General features: G+C 48.3%; 1 protein-coding gene across 23 annotated transcripts in view; it reads left to right on the top strand.

Moving 5' to 3' along the window:
- CTIF (cap binding complex dependent translation initiation factor) overlaps positions 1–22,799 on the top strand; it is a 336,570-nt gene that overhangs the window by 62,205 nt on the left and 251,566 nt on the right. For 7 of the 23 annotated variants that reach the window (XM_077975494.1, XM_077975488.1, XM_077975486.1 and 4 more), the window contains one exon: positions 19,560–19,681. The exons of the other annotated variants lie outside the window; for them this stretch is intronic. The gene's annotated coding sequence lies outside the window, so the exon portion shown is untranslated. The remainder of the gene's footprint in view (positions 1–19,559; positions 19,682–22,799) is intronic. 23 annotated transcript variants of the gene reach the window in all.

The raw sequence follows: 22,799 nt of genomic DNA, 5'->3' as shown, positions 1-22,799 counted from the left end.
AAAATGTGTTTTCCCCCACCTTGATCCACTGCTCTGTGAGGCAGATGTACTGCCTGGATGTGAGCATCGTGTTTAGACACTGAGAATCAATTTAGCAGCCTTCTGATCTCTGTATATTCTGTGCGTGTGCAACAGGAATAATGATTTTTAACACTGGGTTTGGCAAGGGCGTTGCCAGACTTTCTCCTAGGTGATCTGATGGGGAGGCCGTCTCCCCGAGGGTCCCTCCCCTAGGGAGAGTTATGTGAGTCTGAGAAAACACCTGACTGGCCTCATCTGCAAACATGGCACAATATATTGAATGATAGCCTGGGGACCAGCCTGTGGGGAGTGGAAATGCAGTCTCACGGCAGCTATAAACTAATGGTCTTTCTTTGCCTACTCACACGTTGAAGCGGGGTTCTGAGATGGCATTGAGACAAGGGCCCCCATCACCCACCCTCACCAGCTTTTTGGACCAAGACTGCATATACTGACATGTTCAACTCTCTGTCTTGTATGCTCTAAAACTTGTTTTGAAGCAAGAAAATGGAAGACAAGCTTAGGGATGGCAGTCTCCTGGAGGCAGCCCGAGGGAGTAGAAAGAAAAGACATTGGCACAAATCTCAGGAAGCAAGGATTTTAGTCCAGGCTCTGGGATTTGGGGTGTATCATATTACAGCTCTGTGAGTATGTTTCCTCACCTATAGTATGAGGAATTGGCTTGCTTGTTTCATTGATGCTAGGAGGCATGTTCATTTCACATCTTAATGTTTCTTAAATCAGGGTGCATCTTACTATCGCTGGCATGGCACCCTTGCCGTTTCCAGATGACAGGCAGGACATAGTCATTATGGCCTGAGCCTGTGTGAACATGGGCCTGCTGTTCATAGTGTCACATCCTCAGTTAAAGGAGTTTGTTGTTGATTATCCACGTATTGAGTATGAACATCATTAAAGGTGTCTACCAAAGGGTCTCACCATGATTTATTAGCGGAAGGGCCAGAAGACAGAGCAGTGGGGCACCAATTGAATATTAGAAAAGCAAATATTGTTAGAGGAAAGACTGCAATCTCATACTTTCCTGTAAAACAGTAAGAATTGTCAGTCTCATGCATGCTAAACAATGCCACCAAAGGTGGAAGAAATTACCAGAAATTGACTCAGAAAAGATGAAACAGTCCCAGAGCCAGTTGAGGCCTGCCTGAACAATTTGTCTACATGTAAGACTATCATGAAGGCATTATGACATAGCTTAATTGATAGCATATTTTTTTGTGGTTCATAAAATAATGGTGAGCCTTACAATTGATGACTTTGCTTTCTAAGGCCTCTTCTAGTTCTAATGTCCAATAGTTGTGTTTTCATTTTTCTGTCAATTGGAGCAAGCAGATCAAAAATAACATTTTTGGTGTTTCTCTCCTGTGTTGGTGATGCTTCTCTGGGCCCCTGTAGCACTTGACCCTTGATGTCATAAATGCATGATTGCTTCTTTGCCCTTCGTGTTGTGTGCCTAACATTCAACACCAAGCTTGAGTTAGTGCTTTTTAAATGGACGTGTGGGTGGATGGATGAATGGATGGGTGGATGGATGGGTGGATGGGTGGGTGGGTGGATGAATGGGTGGATGAATAGATGGATGGATGGATGGATGGATGGATGGATGGATGGATAAGAATGGGTGGATAGATGGATGGATGGCTAGATGGGTGGGTGGGTGAATGGATGGATGAATGGATGGCTAGATAAGTGGATGGATGGATCGATGGATGGATGGATAGATGGGTGGGTGGATAGGTGGGTAGATAGACAGATGGATGAATGGGTGGGTGGGTCGATTGATGGATGGATTAATGGATGGATGGATGGATGGATGGATGGATGGATGGATGGATGGATAGATGGATGGATACGTGAATGGGTGGATTGATGGATGGATGGCTAGATGGGTGGATGAATGGATGGATGGATATGTGAATGGGTGGATGGATGAATGGATGGCTAGATGGGTGGATGAATGGATGGATGGGTGAGTGAATGGATGGATTAATGGATGGCTAGATGGGTGGGTGGGTGGGTGGATGGATGGATGGATGGATGGATGGATAGATGGATGAATGGGTGGATGGATGGATAGATGGGTGAGTGGATGGCCACTGGGTAGATAGATGAATGGATGGATGGGTGGATAGATGGGTGAGTGGATGGCCACTGGGTAGATAGACAAATGGATGGATGGGTGGGTGGGTGGGTGGACAGATGGATGGATGGATGGATGGATGGATGGATGGATGGATGGATGGCGGGTCGGTGGGTGGATTGCTGGGTGGATGGGTGAATGGGTGGATGAATGGATATAGATGGGTGGCTGGATGGCTGGATGGCTGGCTGGCTGGTTGGAGCTGCACCATGAGATGCATCCTCATCTTTGGTGAGGCAACAGATACCCTTCCAGGAAGCTTTAAACAAGTCTCCAGATTCAGTGGGAGCCTAGACTCAGTGATTTTTTTTTTTTTTTTTTTTTTTTTTGAGATGGAGTCTCACTGTTGCCCAAGCTGGAGAGCAGTGGCGCAATCTTGGCTCATTGCAACCTCCACCTCCCGGATTCAAGCAATTCTCCTGCCTCAGCCTCTTGAGTAGCTGAGACTACAGGCACATGCCGCCATGCCTGGCTAATTTTTTGTATTTTAGTAGAGACAGGGTTTCACCATGTTGCCCAGGCTGGTGTCAAACTCCTGAGCTCAGGCAATCCACCCACCTCAGCCTCCCAAAGTGCTGGGATTACAGACGTGAGCCACCGCACCCGGCCGACTCAGTGATTTTTTTTTTTTTAGACTTTTTATTGACGTTCTTTTATTCATTTGGTCCTAGATGATTCTAACAACTATAGTTTTTTTTTGGAGAGGCCTCCAAGCTGCTAAGCCAGAGATTCCAACCCAAGTCAATAATCATGGGGCCAACCCATGTACATTACTTTTTTAACAGATTTATTCAGATTCAATTTATATATTTACAATTTACACATTTAAAGTATACAATTAAATGGTTTTCAGTGTAATTATAGATATGTGTGACCTTTACCACCTTCATTGCCTCTAAAAAATCTCTTTAACTATCACCCCCTTGTCTCCCTGTCTCCTTCCTGCCTCAGTGCTAAGCAAGTACCAGTCTACTTTTTGTCTCTCTAGATGTATCTATTCTGGACATTTCATATTAATGCAATCTTATAATATGTGATCTTTTGTGACTGGCTTCTTTCTTTTAGCTTCGTATTTTCAAGGTTCATCCATGTAGTAGCATGGATCAGTACTTTATTCCTTCTAATGGCTGAGTAATATTCCATTGCATGTGTAGTTCATATTTTGTTATCCAGTCATCAGTTGATGGATGTTTGTGTAGCTTTTACCTTTTGGCTATTATCAATAATGGTATTAAAAACATTTGTGTGCAAGTTTTTATGTAGACATATGTTTTCATTTTTCTCAGGTATATACCTGGGAGTGGAATTGTTGGATCATAAGGTTTATGTTTAAGGGTTTGAGAAATTGCAAACCATTCCATATGGTTTTTCCACAGCAGTTGCATCATCTTACATTCCCATGAGAAGCGTTTGAGGGCTCCAGTTGCTCCACATCCTCTCCGACACTTGACTAGATACTTTGTAAGGTCTTTTTACTTCTAAGCTTCTAGGATTCTGGGTGAAATCCAGTGACAGTTGAGGCTATGGGAGGCTCCTTTCTGGCCTTATATCCCCTCCTTCTCCATGTCTCAGTGGAGTTTGCAGAGGGCTGTGGGGGATTTCTCAGTTAATTATCTGCCAGTTAACCACTCAGCCTGCTCCCTGCGGTTGTATCTGGCTACAGACTTCTCCTGCTGTGTGTGTGTAAAGAGGTTATCTGCTGCTACCATGCTGTAGTGGGTGAAATTAAACACCGGAATAATGGGAAGTAGAGACCAGTGACTCTGATGGACTAATTAGAACAGCTATCAGGATCTGCCCCCTGTGGGCTCTCTGCTGCAAGGCAGCTGGCTGAACCTGGGAGTCCTTCCTCACTGCATCTGTCCCAGACTAGCTTGTGGGAGGAGCTCTTAGGTCACAGAGTCCCACCATGGGCCTCTTGGAGGGAGCCTGCAGTCCTCCCTTCCGGCCTCTGTTCATTGCCCACTTCATACCAGGTCCTGGAAATACAACGATGGGAAAGACGAAATGGTCCCTGTTCTCAAGCGTGCACACTAGAGTGGCTTCCTGATGGAATTAACTGGAACTTAGATTTTTCTGGCTGCCTGTTTTCCCAATTACTTGATCATGTCCCAGAGAGAAGTAATTGGGGAAGCCAACCCCAGGAAACCATACCTGAACCTTCTATGTGGCCTTGGCCAAGAGCTCTTGTCTCTGGCTTGGCCATCTGTTGTGGGAGACCTCTGTAATCGGGCCTTATGCTCTACAAGGTAGTGGACATGGCTCGCAAATATGTGTGGCCTGCAGAGCTTGGCTTTCTCATACCCTCTCACCAGAAGAAGCCTTTGCAGCTCAAAAGGACTGCAGCTGTCTCATCCGTCCCTTTCCCCCTTCCTCAGAGCTCCTACCCTATCTCAGCTCAACCTGGTGGGAACGTTTGCAGCTGTCTCATCCGTCCCTTTCCCCCTTCCTCAGAGCTCCTACCCTATCTCAGCTCAACCTGGTGGGAACGTTCAGTGACTCATTGGTTCATGCCACAAGGCAGTGGGAATCTGAGATATTGCTAGTCCAGGGCAAATGCACAGCATTGGAGTGAGATGCCTGGGTCATCATCCTGCCCTGTCACTGGGCCACTGGCCTACTGTTCCAGGGTCCCCATCTGTAACAGGGGATGGTGATGCCTGCGCTGCTTAACTGCAGCCGCAGGGTTATTAAGAGCTGACTGACAGGAAGGACAATGCTGAGCTGTGCAGACTCCAGGGGCATGAGGCCCAGTGCCACCCTCCAGACCTCCCTAAATGACTTCGGACTCCCTGGAGGGTTCATAACTGCTGGCAGCCTGGGCAGGACCCAAAGGCTTGATCTGGAGCAGGTTCCAAGGCCCACTCCGGGAGTGACCACGGGGTCTAGCAGCTTATGGGAGAATGCTGGGCAAGGGCTGGCACACTGAGGGAGTGGAGCTCTGGGAACCTCACTCTCTTTGGTCAGAGTATCCATGTCTTGGAGCCATTCTGTCCAGGTTTCAGTTCTGAGCCAGCCTCTTCCTAGTCAGGTGACCTTGAGCAACCCTTCGTGTCCTCAGTTTCCTAATTTGTACAAGGGGGACAAAAATAATGCCTACATTATAGGATGGCCTTGAGGATTAAATTAATACATGACAAGCATTTAGCACAGGGGCTGGCACACACTAAATTCTCAATAAACACAAGTATTTATTACCTTTTATGTATTTTGGGGTGAGTCATTTATGATTTCTTCTGAAAAACAAGAAGGAAAATAGTTTGGAAACCAACGATCTGTGGGGAATGGTTTGCTTTCCTGCTTTAGGAAAGGTCAAAGGGCAGCTGCCTTTGAGCAGGAGTTTCCCTCCCTCCGATCCTCCAAGCAAAGGTAGAGGCAGATGTGCTGTGTTGTTTCTGGGCCTGGAGGCCACCCCAGGAATCAGGGGCCCTGGGCTTTTGCTGCCCATTTCTTTGCCTTCGTGTGGTTCGCGGAGAATTCAGGGAGAGCTGTGAGAGTGCTGGGCACCGTGTCAAGTCTGAGATTCCTGTGGTTGCTGTCCAGCATGCTTCAGGCATTGTGCGGGACACATGAGGGCTCCATGGCAGAAGAGGGGCCTGCCCTTTGATACCCAAGCTGTGTGTACTGGGTCCACTTGTAATGTGCCACCCATCTCTGCTCATCAGCAACCAGCCGCTGTCCATCTGCTAATACCAAGGTGGGCAGAGCATTTGTTACCTGCTGCTGACCATTTTCTACTTTCTGGGAATCCATCATGAAACTGTCAAAGAGGAACTGAATGTCTATGGTGAGGTCAGCTCAGACTCCCAGGGTCCAAGGAAAGGAGCAGACAGGTCCTCAGCCTCTAGGAGCTCGTAGTTTAGCTGGGGAAAGAGGCAGCCACTCAGCTCACATTAAGGCTGAGCAGGAGGATGGTGGGGCCATTACAGGAGCAGTGGGACATCCCTGGGCTCTTCTTTCCTCTCTTGAGACACTAAGCAGGGGCACCCTGTCCCTAGGCGGAGCTTGGGTATGCAGTGCCTTCTGTGGTTGGTGTTTTCCTTGCTTCCAGCACAGCCCAGTTTCTGCTGAGTGACACCATCTTCCTGTAATAGCTGTGGCTATCTTCAGCCAGGTTATGGTTGAGTACTGCTGGTCTGGAGCCTTTTTTTCTTTCTCTTTGCAATGACCTTGCATATTTCTGTTTTGGACCTGGACTATCATATATTATTTCACAGTGTAACTCCCAATGGCAATCCTTCGTCCTGATTTATTTCCAAGTTCTTAGAGGGACCCCTCCTTTTTGTAGGCATAGACCCTTCCAGTTAGTTGCTGTTTTGCAGGGGGCTCTCAGACTCGGATGCCAGGCAGGTAACATGTGTGAGTGAGGGAGCCAGGTGAGAGTGATGGCTGTGAGCAGTGGGGAGGCATTAGAGAGTTTGGGGGTCTGCAGAGAACTGGGGTTGAGTGCCTGGTCTGAAGGGGACAGCACTTCTTAGCTCTAGCTGATGGTTACAGCGCAAGAAGGTGGACCAGTGTTGCTTGATCATCCAGTTTTTTCAAGAAAAGTCAGAATTGTGGCTTTTTATGTGAAATATTTTGATTTATAAACGTTAGCTCAAATATTTTCAAAATATCTAACTGGCTAACCAGAACACACCATAGTCCAGACATGGCCCCAGCACAGGCGGTAGCAATCTCTGCTTTGTAGCTGTGCTTCTTGCAGGACAAGGCGGTCATGCAAAGTGGCAGGGTGGGGGGTGGGGCAGGCAGAAGGCCAAGGGCCCAGTGAGTGACTTCTATGAGCGTTCTGAGGGGTCTCTGTGACCTGGGCCAGTCAAGGTGGCATCTAAGAGGTGGGCTTGAGCTGTCCTTGAGGATGAGAGAAAGGAATGCTGTTCTCGAACACGAGCTAGTTCTGCCTTGCAGCCATGGCACAAGACCACCTGGACAGGCCTGCAAGGCCACAGCCTGTTTTGGGCTGTGGACACCCCCACCAGGCTCTGGAAACAGCTCGGTACTGTCCCTGCTCCGGCTGGGTTGTAGTTCAGGAAGCTGTTGCCAAGAGGGAGAAAGCTGACTAGGGACCCTGGAAACCCCAAGACAGATGCCAGAGACAGCGCTGCCTGAGAAGGAAGGCCTGGAGCACTGCTGCCACTACACTTGGATGCCCTTTCTGACCCTAACCTCAGGTGCTTGTGGATACATCGCTGGGTTCAGAGCAGGGCACTGTTGGTCTCCCTTCCTAGCATGCTCCAAGTTACTTTTCTCTCTTGGCCAATAAACCCAGAAGCTTTTGACAGCTGGTGGTGGGGCCCACCCATCTACCTTCCGAGTCCACAGAAGAGAGAACGGATCTCTGTGAGTTCCTGCAGGTTGGCAAAACAGGTCAACCCAGGGATTGGAATACAGGAGAGGGCCAGACTGAGGGCCAAGGAGGACTCAGGGTATTCAGAGTTGGGAGACATTAGGGAGTGGTGAGGTCTGCAAAGAACTGGGGTTCAGAGACAGCAGTGGCCATTGATATCCAGAGTAGTCAAGGAGGGCTTCATGGAGGAGGTGTGCCCAGAAGTGGGCCTTGAGGGAAAGGCAGCGATTTGGAGAGGCAGAGGTGGGAGAGAATGCAGAAGACAGAGTAAGGTATAGCAGTTGTGAAGTCGAGTGATAATTGCGTGCTTGATGTATGCCTAGCTGTGTTGAGCACTTTTCCCCATTCATTCTTTCACATGATTCTCACAGCACCTTATGAGGTGGCACTTTCACCATCAGTCTACTTTCGACGTGAGGAAGCAGGCCCAGAGTCCGCCCAACACCACGCAGCGAAAAGGTGATTTAGCCAGCACTGGAACCCAGAGTCGAGACCCATAAGCATGATGTCACCTTGTTTTATGAGTGGAGGCAGTGAGGAAGCCACCTGACTCCAGCCAGGGACATGGCTGTCCGGCTGGCCCGTGGCCTTGCACAGTTTTGGTTTGTTTCAGCTATGGCTTCCCTGTCCCTGGTGCCTCTAAGGTGTGGTATACAGCAGGTGCTCAGTATGTCTTAGTTGGGAAGAGTTGCCTCGAGGAGACTGTTGAATGTTGTGGGAAGAGGTTGGAGTCCCAGTTCTGGGACTGGGTGACCTTGAGAGTCTGGGGGGACTGGAGCAAGTCAACTCCCAGCATCCATTGGCTTTCACATTCTAGGAGCTGGGAGTGGGGCTGCAGTAAAGCCCGGGCCCATTGGCAGGAGGCGGAAGAGCTGAGGAGGCTCACTCTGAGGGAAGGGTGGTGCTGGGGAGGGCGTGGGAGGGCTGGGGGAGCCACAGGCCCGTCCACCCATTCTGGGCCTGCAATGGAAGCACGTGTAGGATTGAGCAGGCCCCTCAAGGATCGTGCAGTCTTATCAATACCAGGCAAAAACCCATAAAAAATTCAAGAGCAGGGCAAGAGTTGGGTAGCAGCACAGAGGAGGAGGAGAAGGTGTGACCAGGCAGCCTGGGTTTGGTGCCAAGGGAGCAGGCGGGTGGTCAGTGCCGGAGCCCAGTGGAGGCTTCTGTGGGCCTTGAGGACCGACCTGGAAACAGGGGCGTCCAGGGATAAAGCAGGACCTGCACCTCACAGAGCCCACCTGGATGCCCTCCTGGCTGTTGGGCTGGGCCTACCTGTCCAGGTGGGCTGCTGTTTCAGTGTTCTTCCTCCAAGAGGAAGTGCTCATCGGAAGCCAGGAATCTAACGAGGCACCCCCGGGGGACTGAGACCTGTGCCCTCCTCACCCCCGCGGGCTTCTCTGTCTTCCTCCCTTCCCAGGGCCTCCGTTCTCAGCCCCCATTCTGGGTGCCAGCCCTGCAGGCCGGCTGAGCAGACAAGAATCCGTAGCATCTCCCTTGCCTTCCGGCCAACCGTGCCCTACCTGCCCCGTGAAAACTGGTCCAGCTCCTAGTGACTCATGGAGGCTGCTCTTGGGGACAGAGGAGTAAGGGCCAAGCTCCCGCTCTGTTTCTGTGAAGTTCTGACGAGACCATAGGGCTTGGTCCAGGGTTCTGCACAGGGTGGGGGCTCAGGAGGGTATGAGGACAATGGGATGATTTGGGTGTCCTCTGTTATTTAGGAATATCTGTCATGTCACTAACTGCCTGATGTTTATGATTGTAACCCAGAACTGCCCTTGGGGTCCACAGAGGTTAGGAGTCACTAGGGGAAGGGAGGTGACTCTCAGCAGGGGTCCCTGGAGAGGGCAGGCTGGGGTCCCTGGAGAGGGCAGGCTGTTGAGGGACCTGAGAGCTTGGATCCAGCATTACAGCCTGGTTCTACCCACAGACGCCTGAGTGGCTCCCAGTAAGTCATTCCCCCACTCAGCCCCCAAGGCCCCGGTGTCCTCACCTGCATGGCAGCAGCTGAAGGGCTGTTGAGGTCAGGTATCAGGAACCACCTCCAACTTGTTCAGACCTGGCAGATGTGCCTGAGCTCCATGCTGGGTGCTGCAGGACTGTAAACAGATGCTATTATGTCACACACCTGGCCCTGAGAGTCCAGTGTCGAGGTGGTAGCCCCGGCGTCCACCAATCATAATAACGTGTGGAGATCATGCCTGGTTCTGAGCTCTGCCCTGGGCCCTGGGTGGGCCATAAGAGGAGCCGCCCCTCCACCAGATAGCTGACCAGCTGGCCAGAAGGTTGGCCTGGGGACTCCACCCATTTCTAACCCTCTGGCCAGAGCAAGAGTATCTGAATAATCGATAGAGGAGACGGGCAAGGTTTTCTAGATCTTGGCTATTTCAAGTGTAGTTCTCTGACTGGCAGCAGCAGCCTCACCTGGGAGCTTGTTAGGAATACTGAGTCTCAGGCCCCAACTCCCATCCTTGGACCAGAATCTGCTTTGTAACAAGATGCTCTGTGATTCACGTACTCATTACAGTTTGGGAAGCAGTGCTCCCGGCCACTGCTATGTGGCCCATATGTTTTTCATGAATAGGTGAAACAAAAGTCCCACAAATTGATAGTTACAATGTGTGCTACATACTGATATTTTCAATTTAGTTATACATTTTTTAATGGTGAGATCATGACCCAGGAAATTCGTTTTGCAGTCCATGAAATTGCTGAGACCTGCAGTTTGAAAAACACCTTGCTAGCTAACACCCTTTTGGATGTTTGAGTGACAAAAGGGTTAATTTCGTGGGGTGACAGGGGTCAGATGTTTAGAGGAGGTCACATGTCCTTGACTCCTGAGACAGAAAATGTTGCCAATTTCCAAGGTCACCTGCCTTTGACTTCATGCATTTCTGAACTTTCCCACTTCCCAGGGGTTGGGGACCTGGGGCTCCTACACATGGCCTCCATGTGCTTCCGCTTTTCTTTGGCAAACACCAACATGGTTGAATTATCAGGCCAGAGCTTAAGGGCCGCAGACTGTTGGGGAAGTACATTCTCGCTGGAGCCCTGAAAGGGAGTGTGGGCTGGAATGGGGGATGAGGGGTTGGCAGTGAGCAGGCTCCGGTGGCTTCCTTGGGGAGAGCCATCGGCATCTTCTGTTTGTCCTGGGCAGCCTGGCCTCTCTCCTCCCCACTCCAGCAGGCAGCGTGGCCTCTGGGCTGGCCCTGCCCTGGGGGCCACCTGACAGCCTACAAAGGAGAATTCTAGCCCCAATTGTGCACTCTAGGTGAAGGTGTTGCTCCCACTGTGTGGGGACGGGAAGGAGAGAGGGGATGGAGCGGGCCAGGGCCCGAAAGACAGCAACCAGCTCTGCCTATAATGGTCACCAGGAGCTCCTTGCTGGAGAGCCACCTGGAAGCACAGTGCTGTGCAGCACTGGGTGACATGGGAAGCGGCCACGGGGAAGGTGGCATGGGAAGCGGCCACGGGGAAGGTGACATGGGAAGCGGCACGGGGAAGGTGGGGTGAAGACGCCAGTGGATGTGATGAGTGGATTTAGCACCAGGAGAGCAGGGACAGCACTCTGGGCCCCATTGCCCACCACAGCTCTGATGCCACCCCCACTGCTGACTTGCTGTCCTTCTGGGACAAGTGGACAGACTTGTGAGCTCCAAGGCTGCTGATCTTTTTTTTTTTTTTTTTAAATTATACTTTAAGTTCTAGGCTACATGTGCACAACGTGCAGGTTTGTTACATATGTATACATGTGCCATGTTGGTGTGCTGCACCCATTAACTCATTTACATTAGGTATATCTCCTAATGCTATCCCTCCTCCCTCCCTCCTCCCCACAATAGAACCTGGTGTGAGATGTTCCCCTTCCTGTGTCCAAGTGATCTCATTGTTCAATTCCCACCTATGAGTGAGAACATGCGGTGTTTGGTTTTCTGTTCTTGTGATAGTTTGCTGAGAATGATGGTTTCCAGCTGCATCCATGTCCCTACAAAGGATATGAACTCATCTTTTTTTTACGGCTGCATAGCATTCCATGGGGTATATGTGCCACATTTTCTTAATTCAGTCTGTCACTGATGGACATTGGGTTGATTCCAAGTCTTTACTATTGTGAATAGTGCCGCAATAAACATATAAACATACATGTGCATGTGTCTTTATAGCAGCATGATTTATAATCCTTTGGATACATACCCAGTAATGGCATGGCTGGGTCAAATGGTATTTCTTGTTCTAGATCCTTGAGGAATCGCCACACTGTTTTCCACAATGGTTGAACTAGTTTACAATCCCACCAACAGTGTAAAAGTGTTCCTATTTCTCCACATCCTCTCCAGCACCTGTTGTTTCCTGATTTTTTAATGATTGCCATTCTAACTGGTGTGAGATGGTATCTCATTGTAGTTTTGATTTGCATTTCTCTGATGGCGAGTGATGATGAGCATTTTTTCATGTGTCTGTTGGCTGTATGAATGTCTTCTTTTGAGAAGTGTCTGTTCATATCCTTTGCCCACTTTTTGATGGGGTTGTTTGTTTTTTTCTTGTAAATTTGCTTGAGTTCTTTATAGGTTCTGGATATTAGCCCTTTGTCAGATAAGTAGATTGCAAAAATGTTCTCCCATTCTGTAGGTTGCCTGTTGACTCTGATGGTAGTTTCTTTTGCTGTGCAGAAGCTCTTTAGTTTAATTAGATCCCATTTGTCAATTTTGACTTTTGTTGCCATTGTTTGTGGTGTTTTAGACATGAAGTCCTTACCCATGCCTATGTCCTGAATGGTATTACCTAGGTTTTCTTCTAGGGTTTTTATGGTTTTAGGTCTAACATTTAAGTCTCTAATCCATCTTGAATTAATTTTCGCATAAGGAGTAAGGAAAGGATCCAGTTTCAGCTTTCTACTTATGGCTAGCCAATTTTCCCAGCACCATTTATTAAATAGGGAATCCTTTCCCCATTTCTTGTTTTTGTCAGGTTTGTCAAAGATCAGATGGCTATAGATGTGTGGTATTATTTCTGAGGGCTCTGTTCTGTTCCATTGGTCTATATCTCTGTTTTGGTACCAGTACCATGCTGTTTTGGTTACTGTAGCCTTGTAGTATAGTTTGAAGTCAGGTAGCGTGATGCTTCCAGCTTTGTTCTTTTGGCTTAGGATTGTCTTGGCAATGTGGGTTCTTTTTTGGTTCCATATGAACTTTAAAGCAGTTTTTTCCAATTCTGTGAAGAAAGTCATTGGTATCTTAATGGGGATGGCATTGAATCTATAAATTACTTTGGGCAGTATGGCCATTTTCACAATATTGATTCTTCCTATCCATGAGCATGGTATGTTCTTCCATTTGTTTGTGTCCTCCTTTATTTCATTGAGCAGTGGTTTGTAGTTCTCCTTGAAGAGGTCCTTCACATCCCTTGTAAGTTGGATGCCTAGGTATTTTATTCTCTTTGAAGCTATTGTGAATGGGAGTTCACTCACAATTTGGCTGTTTGTCTGTCTTGGTGTATAAGAATGCTTGTGATTTTTGCACATTGATTTTGTATCCTGAGACTTTGCTGAAGTTGCTTATCAGCTTAAGGAGATTTTGGGCTGAGATGATGGGGTTTTCTAAATATACAATCATGTCATCTGCAAACAGGGACAATTTGACTTCTTCTTTTCCTAACTGAATACCCTTTATTTCTTTCTCTTGCCTGATTGCCCTAGCCAGAACTTCCAACACTCTGTTGAATAGGAGTGGTGAGAGAGGGCATCCCTGTCTTGTGCCAGTTTTCAAAGGGGATGCTTCCAGTTTTTGCCCATTCAGTATGATATTGGATGTGGGTTTGTCATAAATAGCTCTTATTATTTTGAGATACATTCCATCAACACCGAATTTATTGAGAGTTTTTAGCATGAAGGGCTGTTGAATTTTGTCAAAGGCCTTTTCTGCATCTAATGAGATAATCATGTGGTTCTTTGTCTTTCGTTCTGTTTATATGCTGGATTACATTTATTGATTTGCATATGTTGAACCAGCCTTGCATCCCAGGGATGAAGCCCACTTGATCATGGTGGATAAGCTTTTTGATGTGCTGCTGGATTCGGTTTGCCAGTATTTTATTGAGGATTTTTGCATCGATGTTCATCAGGGATATTGGTCTAAAGGTCTAAAATTCTCTTTTTTTGTTGTGTCTCTGCCAGGCTTTGGTATCAGGATGATGTTGGCCTCATAATATGAGTAAGGGAGGATTCCCTTTTTTTCTATTGATTGGAATAGTTTCAGGAGGAATGGTACCAGCTCCTCCTTGTACCTCTGGTAGAATTCGGCTGTGAATCCATCTGGTCCTGGACTTTTTTTGGTTGGTAGGCTATTAATTATTGCCTCAATTTCAGAGCCTGCTATTGGTCTATTCAGGGATTCAACTTCTTCCTGGTTTAGTCTTGGGAGAGTGTAAGTGTCCAGGAAACTATCCATTTCTTCTAGGTTTTCTAGTTTATTTGCTTAGAGGTGTTTATAGTATTCTCTGATGGTAGTTTGTATTTCTGTGGGGTCAGTGATGATATCCCCTTTATCATTTTTTATTGCGTCTATTTGATTCTTCTCTCTCTTCTTCTTTATTAGTCTTGCTAGCAGTCTTATCAATTTTGTTGATCTTTTCAAAAAACCAGCTCCTGGATTCATTGATTTTTTGGAGGGTTTTTTGTGTCTCTATCTCCTTCATTTCTGCTCTGATCTTAGTTATTTCTTGCCTTCTGCTAACTTTTGAATGTGTTTGCTCTTGCTTCTCTAGTTCTTTTAATTGTGATGTTAGGGTGTCAATTTTAGATCCTTCCTGCTTTCTCTTGTGGGCATTTAGTGCTATAAATTTCCCTCTACACACTGCTTTAAATGTGTCCCAGAGATTCTGGTATGTTTTATCTTTGTTCTCACTGGTTTCAAAGAACATCTTTATTTCTGCCTTCATTTCATTATATACCCAGTAGTCATTCAGGAGCAGGTTGTTCAGTTTCCATGTAGTTGACCGGTTTTGATTGAGTTCCTTAGTCCTGAGTTCTAGTTTGATTGCACTGTGGTCTGAGAGACAGTTTGTTATAATTTCTGTTCTTGTACATTTGCTGAGGAGTGCTTTACTTCCAATTATGTGGTCAATTTTGGAATAAGTGCAATGTGGTGCTGAGAAGAATGTATATTCTGTTGATTTGGGGTAGAGAGTTCTGTAGATGTCTATTAGGTCCGCTTGGTGCAGAGTTGAGTTCAATTCCTGGATATCCTTGTTAACTTTCTGTCTCGTTGATCTGTCTAATGTTGACAGTGGGGTGTTAAAGTCTCCCATTATTATTGTATGGGAGTCTAAGTCTCTTTGTAAGTCTCTAAGGACTTGCTTTATGAATCTGGGTGCTCCTGTATTGGGTGCATATATATTTAGGATAGTTAGCTCTTCCTGATGAATTGGTCCCTTTACCATTATGTAATGGCCTTCTTTGTCTCTTTTGATCTTTGTTGGTTTAAAGTCTGTTTTATCAGAGACTAGTATTGCAACCCCTGCTTTTTTTTGTTTTCCATTTGCTTGGTAGATCTTCCTCCATCCCTTTATTTTGAGCCTATGTGTGTCTCTGCATGTGAGATGGGTCTCCTGAATACAGCAAACTGATGGGTCTTGACTCTTTATCCAATTTGCCAGTCTGTGTCTTTTAATTGGACCATTTAGCCCATTTACATTTAAGGTTAATTTTGTTATGTGTGAACTTGATCCTGTCATTATGATATTAGTTGGTTATTTTGCTCATTAGTTGATGCAGTTTCTTCCTAGCATCGATGGACTTTACATTTTGGCATGTTTTTGCAATGGCTGGTACCGGTTGTTCCTTTCCATGTTTAGTGTTTCCTTCAGGATCTCTTGTAGGGCAGGCCTACTGGTGACAAAATCTCTAAGCATTTGCTTGTCTGTAAAGGATTTTATTTCTCCTTCACTTATGAAACTTAGTTTGGCTGGATATGAAATTCTGGGTTGAAAATTCTTTCCTTTAAGAATGTTGAATTTTGGCCCCCACTCTCTTCTGGCTTGGAGAGTTTCTACCGAGAGATCTGCTGTTAGTCTAATGGGCTTCCCTCTGTGGGTATCCCGACCTTTCTCTCTGGCTGCCCTTAACATTTTTTCCTTCATTTCAACTTTGGTGAATCTGACAATTATGTGTCTTGGAGTTGCTCTTCTCAAGGAGTATCTTTGTGGCGTTTTCTGTATTTCCCGAATTTGAATGTTGGCCTGCCTTACTAGGTTGGGAAAGTTCTCCTGGATGATGTCCTGCAGAGTGTTTTCCAACTTGGTTCCATTTTCCCTGTCACTTTCAGGCATACCAATCAGACATAGATTTGGTCTTTTCACATAATCCCATATTTCTTGGAGGCTTTGTTCATTTCTTTTTACTCTTTTTTCTCTACACTTCTCACTTCATTTCATTCATTTGATCTTCAATCACTGATACTCTTTCTTCCAGTTGATCGAGTCAGTTACTGAAGCTTGTGCATTTGTCACATAGTTCTTGTGTCATGGTTTTCATCTCTATTAGTTCTTTTAAGGTCTTCTCTGTGTTGATTATTCTAGTTATCCATTCATCCATTGTTTTTTCAAGGTTTTTAGTTTCTTTGTGCTGGTTATGTAGTTCCTCCTTTAGCTCTGAGAAGTTTGATTGACTGAAGCCTTCTTCTCTCAACTCGTCAAAGTCATTCTCTGTCCAGCTTTGTTCTATTGCTGGCGATGAGCTGCGTTCCTTTGGAGGGGGAGATGCGCTCTGATTTTTTGAATTTCCACTTTTCTGCACTGCTTTTTCCCCATCTTTGTGATTTTATCTGCCTTTAGTCTTTGATGATGGTGATGTACTGATGGGGTTTTGGTGTGGGTGTCCTTTCTGTTTGTTAGTTTTCCTTCTAACAGTCAGTACCCTCAGCTGCAGGTCTGTTGTCCACTCCAGACCCTGTTTGCTGGGGTATCAGCAGCGGAGGCTGCAGAAGATAGAATATTGCTGAACAGCAAGTGTTGCTGTCTGATTCTTGCTCTGGAAGCTTTGTCTCATGGGTGTACCCAGCCATGTGAGGTGTGAGGTGTCGGTCTGTACCTAGTGGGGGATGTCTCCCAGTTAGGCTACTCAGGGGTCAGGGACCCACTTGAGCAGGCAGTCTGTCTGTTCTCAGATCTCAACCTCCGTGCTGGGAGAACCACTGCTCTCTTCAAAGCTGTCAGACAGGGACATTTACATCTGGAGAGGTTTCTGCTGCTTTTTGTTTAGCTATGCCCTGTCCCCAGAAGTGGAGTCTACAAAAGCAGGCAGGCCTCCTTGAGCTGCAGTGGGCTCCACCCAATTCAAGCTTCCCAGCAGCTTCGTTTGCCTACTTAGGCCTCAGCAATGGCCGATGCCCCTCCCCCAGCCTTGCTGTGCCTTGCAGTTAGATCTCAGACTGCTGTGCTAGCAATGAGGGAGGCTCCTGTATTCACCAGACACTCCGGGCTGGGTGTGGGATATAATCTCCTAGTGTGCCATTTGCTAAGACCCTTGGTAAAGCGCAGTATTAGGGTGGGAGTTACCCGATTTTCCAGGTGTTGTGTGTCTCAATTTCCTTTGGCTAGGGAACGGAATTCCCTTCCCCCTTGTGCTTCCCAGGTGAGGCAATGCCTCGCCCTGCTTCAGCTCTCGCTGGTCGGGGTGCACCCGGGGACCAGCACCAACTGTCTGACATGCCCCAGTGAGATGAACCCGGTACCTCGGTTGAAAATGCAGAAATCACCCATCTTCTGTGTCGCTCGCGCTGGGAGCTGGAGGCTGGAGCTGTTCCTGTTCTGCCATCTTGGGCGTGCCCCCTGGTTGCTAATCTTAGGATCACCAAGCAAGCCCCCTGCAGCACCACCTGGGCCCCTGCAGTAGGCCTGGGATCCACAGGAGGCTGGACCACTTGCAGTAGCCAAAAGCCAAAAGATGAGCCAGGAAGCAGAAATCGGGGTCTTCCTGGGCTTCCTTGGTGGGGTGTCACAAGGGTGTGCTGCTGGAGTGAGTTGGGTGCTGGGGGTGGAGAGGTAAGAGCCTGATGAAGTGTGGGGTGCAGTGCTGCCTCCATGTGGGCCTCAAATGATGGATTCCCTAAGAAGTGCTGGTAGGCCCTGGAGCAGATGCATCTCATCTGGTTTGCAGGTCACTGAACTCATCCCTGAGGATTGGAGGAGGAAGTAATGCCCCTAATGCCTGGCTGTTCTTAAAAGGATTGGCTAAATTGATAGCTCCTAATGCCATTTGTCACTGGGTGGGCAGGAAAGGATACTAAGAGGGCTGGGATGGCTCCGCTGATTGTCTCTGGCCTGTGGGTGCTCTCCAATGTCAGCCTTACCTTTTCCTCCAGACCTCCAGCCTATAAAGGTCAGACTCAAAGTCAGACATGGCCAGGAATTAGAGGGAGAAACTGGCACCATATCATCTCAGGCTGCCCGATGGTGTTCACAGAAACCCCTTCCAGAGCACTAGTTTCCTAAGGAAGCTACAGAGTGCTGGGCTGAGAGCAGCAAGGGATGGGGAGGAAGGGGAGGAAGGGAAAGGGGAGTTTATTGGGTCTAGGGTGGGGAGGGGACACCAGTGTGGAGAGAGGCAACTTTTTGTCAAAAACATGGGTGATTTTCATTTTTGTCCTTAAAAATATCCAGGCTTACTGGGCTGTAGTGACGACCACAGACTGTGATTGGCTGCAGCAGGAGGTGGGGAGTCCCTGGGCTGGCGGCCTAGGCTGGATGAGGTCTTTCAACAGAGATGCAGCCCCAGGAAGAGAGCCTGCACACATCCTTTTCCCCAGACAGACACAGATGTGGCCAAGCTCGGTGGCTTCAGTCCTCTCTGGGAAGCACAGGCGAAGGAGCTCCGGGGTGGGTCCTGCTGCAGCCTGGGCCCTCTGTGTCCTCCAGAAAGCTGTGCCCACACTGGCCCTCCCCTCCAGCTGTAGGCTCAGGGTTGCCCGCCCCTCTGGTGCCCTTTACAGCAAAGTGCAGCCTCAGCATTTTTCCTACTCCTGCTGCTTGCCTTTTAGTTCCTCCTCATCTGTCACCTGGCAGGGAATCGGAGCAGAGCCGGGAGAGGAGGGGAGAGGCATGTCTTTTGTGTTCTTCTACCTTCCCTCTTTTCCTTTTCCTTCTTCCTCTGGTTCCGTCCTTTCTTCACTTTCACTGATCATTAAAACATAAATTCCTGGCTGACTCTCTCAGCTTAGCCTGCAGCCCAGCTGTTTGGGGACTTCCCATCTGGATCCTACTGGGAATGAGACACTGAGCCGGGCTGAAACCCCCAAAGCTCAGGCAGGAAGGCAGCAAAACAAGCCTGGAGGAGACCATCCCTTGCCCTGTGTCTCCACCAGCCAGAGAAAGCTCTATCCTATTCCTTCACAATCTTCTTCCCTTAAAAATGTGTTGGAACTTTTCTAGGTGGATACCCCAAAGAATAAACAGGGACTCAGATGGATCCTTGTACACTCATGTTCAAAGCAGCATTATTCACAACAGCAAAAGGTGCAAACAACCCAAATGTCCATCGATGGATGAATGGATAAATAAAATGTGGTCTAGATATACAGTGTACTATTGTGATATGATGTCTTATTCAGCCATAAAAGGGCATGAAATTCTGATTCATGTTACAATGTGGATAAACCTTGAAAGCGTTATGCTAAGTGAAATAAATCAGTCATAAAAGGACGAATATTGCAGGATTCCTCTTATAGGAGGTACCTAGAATAGGCAGATTCATAGAGAGAAGGTAGGACAGTGGTTACCAGGGGTTAGAGAGAAGGGTGAGGAAGAGTTAATTGTTTAGTGGGCACAGAGTTTCTGTTTGGGTTGATAAAAAAGTTCTAGAAATAGATAGTGATGATGGCTCATAACATTATGAATGTACTTAAAGCCACTGAATTATGTACTCAAAAATGGTTAAGATTATAAGGTTTTGATTTGTTTGTTTTGTTTGGTTTGGTTTGGTTGGTTTTTGTTTGTTTGTTTGTTTTTGTTGTTGTTGTTTTATTTTGTTTTTGCTTTCAGACAGAAACTCACTCTGTCACCCAGGCTGGAGTGCAGCAACACAATTATAGCTCACTGTAACCTCAAACTCCTGGACTCAAGCAATCCTCCCGCCTTAGCCTCCTGAGTAGCTGGGACTACAGGTGTGTGTGACCATGCTCAGCTAATTTTTAAAAAATTTTTTGCAAAGACAAGATCTTGCTATGTTGCCTAGGCTGGTCTCAAATTCCTGGCTTCAAGTGATCCTCCCGTCTCAGCCTCCCAAAGGGCTGGGATTACAAGCATGAGCCACTGCACTCAGCTGAATGCTGTTTTATGTTGCATATATTTGACCGTAATAAAAAATTCAGGGCCTTAGCACCTGGCTGTACTTCCAGGCTAAGAGCTGTGGAGGTGGACAGGCAGAGGAGGGCCACGCTCTCTCCCTCTCTCTGCTCCTTCTTCTTCTCTTGTGACTGAAGTGAAGCTCAGAAATTTTGTGCTTTGCACGTTCCCCGCTTTTCTGAAGCAGGGGCCTCCCCACTCCCTCGCTGGGCTCCACTGTGGAACAGGGAAGTGATGTATTCTCCTGTTCACCCTGGAAAATGAGAGTTTCTGGAGGAGCTGAAATCCCTGGGAGAGAATGAAAAGGTGGGGAGGACTGGCAAGTAAGGGGGGCTAGGGATCTGGCGGCCACTGTGGGCAACTGGGGCTCACCCCACTTGGAGTTGCTGAGGGACCACGTGGAGCATGCCTGGAATTGTCTGAGACACTGAAGAGGGGAGTATTTGTCCCACTGAGGGCAGCTGCATGTGGCACTAGCTCCTCATACTTCCAGGTTGCAGGTGCCAGGGGCCAGGGGCTTCCTGCAGGCATCTCCTGACTGCAGAGGAGGCCTGGGCAGGAGGCCCCGGGGCAGCTGAGGTGAGGCGCTGCTGGACTACCCCACATGAATCTGGCTGGGTAGCAAACACTAGAGTAGGAGGAATGGCCGAGAGGACGTGAGGACACAAGAGGCACCTGCAGAGCGCGTCCTCTTCCTTCCTTGGGGCACCAAAAGGCTGCAGGTTTGGGATGGGTCTCAATCCTGTCCCCTTTCTCAGCAACTATTATGGGTTTGGGGTGATGACCGTGCCCAGGCTCCCTCACGGGACCCTGACACAGCCCTGAGACACTCGGGCATGTTTGGGAGAGCCCTGCAGAGCCGGCCAGAGGCTGCCTCTGCAGGCAGAGCCCGGCACTCTATCCTCCCGAAAACGGCTCCGTGTAGAGTTCCTGCAAAACCCAGTTCCCTGACTGCACCTGCTAGGTGTGCCAGGAAGCCCTTGATAAGATCTGAAGTCTTCAAGGAATAATGGGCGTGGCCTTGCGTATTGACTTCTCCTGCAGGCAACTCCTTTTCAGCCCTCTCTGGACAACAGCAGTGTAATTCCCATCCAGTGGAGGCCAGCTGCCCAGGGCCAGGCACGGAGCCTGCATGGGGCCAGCTCTCCGGAACCTGTGCCCAGCTGGGGAATAAGCACATGTGCAGCACTTGAAGAATTCACTGCTCCCTGGAGAGTCAGTATAGACTGGGGAGCTTGGAGGTGGCCTGAGGGACTGAGCAGGCCACCAGGAAGGGGGATGGAGAGAAGGCAGTGGGGTATAGGCATAGTCGTGCAGACCTGGAGTTCTCCTGTGTGAACTTGGGCAAGTTACTTAATCTCTCTGAATCTCCCTTTTCTCTTCTAAGTAGCATAATTATGCTGATCCCATAGGGTTGCCGTGAAGGTGAAGTGAGTGGAGGCAGATCAAGTACTGATGTGTCTGAGGCATGATAAAGGCACAGCAGACACTCGTCATTCCTACTTTTAGCAGAAATTGCAGTATTCATACCCATAGCCAACCCTGGGTGAATCTTGCTTAGTAGCCTGCCATGAAACCAAGGCAATGCTCTGGCCTTCTGTGCATATAAGAACCTCTAGGTTTGGCAGGTAGAGGGAAGGAGAAAATGCTTCCAGGTGACGGGTTCAGTGTGAGCAAAAGCACAGAGGCAGGAAAGAGCATCCTGTATTCATTTTCTATTGCTTCCTAAAAGATTACTACAAATAGCAGCATAAAACAATACCATCCATTATCTCACAGTTCTGTAAGTCAGAAGTCTGGCGCAGCATCTCATGAGTCTGAAGTCAAGTTGTTAGCCAAGTTGAATTCTTGGCTGGAGGCTCTGGAGGAAAAGTCTGCTTCCAAGCTCATTGGTTCTCGGGTGAATTTACTTCATTGCAGATGTAGAATGAGGTGCCCACTTCCTTGCCAGTTGTTGACCAGGGATTGCTCTCAACTACCAGAGGCTGCCCACGTGCCTTACCGTGTGTCCCTCCTCCTTCAAGCCAACAACAGTGCCCTGAGTCTTTCTCATGCTTTGGATCTCTGGCTTCTGCTGTCTCTGAGCTCTAGTCCCAGATTTAATGGGTTCTGGTGCTTGGGTCAGGCCCTCCTGAATAGTCTCCTTATCTTAAAGTCAACTAATTTGGGATTTAATTGTGTCTGCAAAATCCCTTCCCAAGAGTATCTAGACTCCTAGCGAGTAACTGGGAGAGGGTGTATACCCAAGACTGTCTTAGAATTCTGCCTACCACACCTACCATATGCCCAGGACAAGGAGCAGAGTAGCCAGGGGATAACTTAGGCGTGGGCAGCCGTGGAGCGGGAGGGGTAAGGTGGGTGCTGGTGGTATGGGGACGTGTAAGGACCTGTAGGCTTTGAGTGGCAGGTGGAGGAAGGGGCAATGGACAGCGTCCCCCATGCCCCTGCCTGTGGCCCTTGCCACCAAATGTGCATATCCCAATCACAGCTGACTCTCTGCAGACCTGCTGCCACCCCTGCCTCCACATCTGGTTTCCTCATTCTGAAAAGGGCACCACCTCGGCCTGAAACCTCCAATCCTCTGATTCCTCCCTCTAGGATGGGTGGACAGACCCAGCTCCAAGACCGCTGAGCTCAGAGGCCCAGAGCAAGGCCCTGCAGCACCTCAGAGCCCCCTGCAGCAGGCCTGAGGTCCAAGGGAGGTTGAGCCCCTTGCAGCAGCCAAAAGCCTAAAAACGAGCCGGGAAAGCAGCGGAAGATGTGTGCGCAGCAGGGCAGTTCTCCTTCCCCTGGGAAGTTCTTCCTCTCCGTTCCCTCACCCTTGGAGAAGGCAGTGAGGGTGTTGCGGAGTCAACATTCATGTTCTCAGCAGCATTTCTGGAACCCAGCATACCATTTCTTGCCCTGCTTTGGACTCACTGCAGTTTAAACACTCAA

The sequence above is a fragment of the Macaca mulatta genome, chromosome 18, assembly GCF_049350105.2.
Source record: "Macaca mulatta isolate MMU2019108-1 chromosome 18, T2T-MMU8v2.0, whole genome shotgun sequence".
NCBI classification, from domain to species: Eukaryota; Metazoa; Chordata; class Mammalia; order Primates; family Cercopithecidae; genus Macaca; species Macaca mulatta.
Note: the sequence above shows the minus strand (reverse complement) of the source record. Positions and strands in the feature narration are given on the sequence as shown.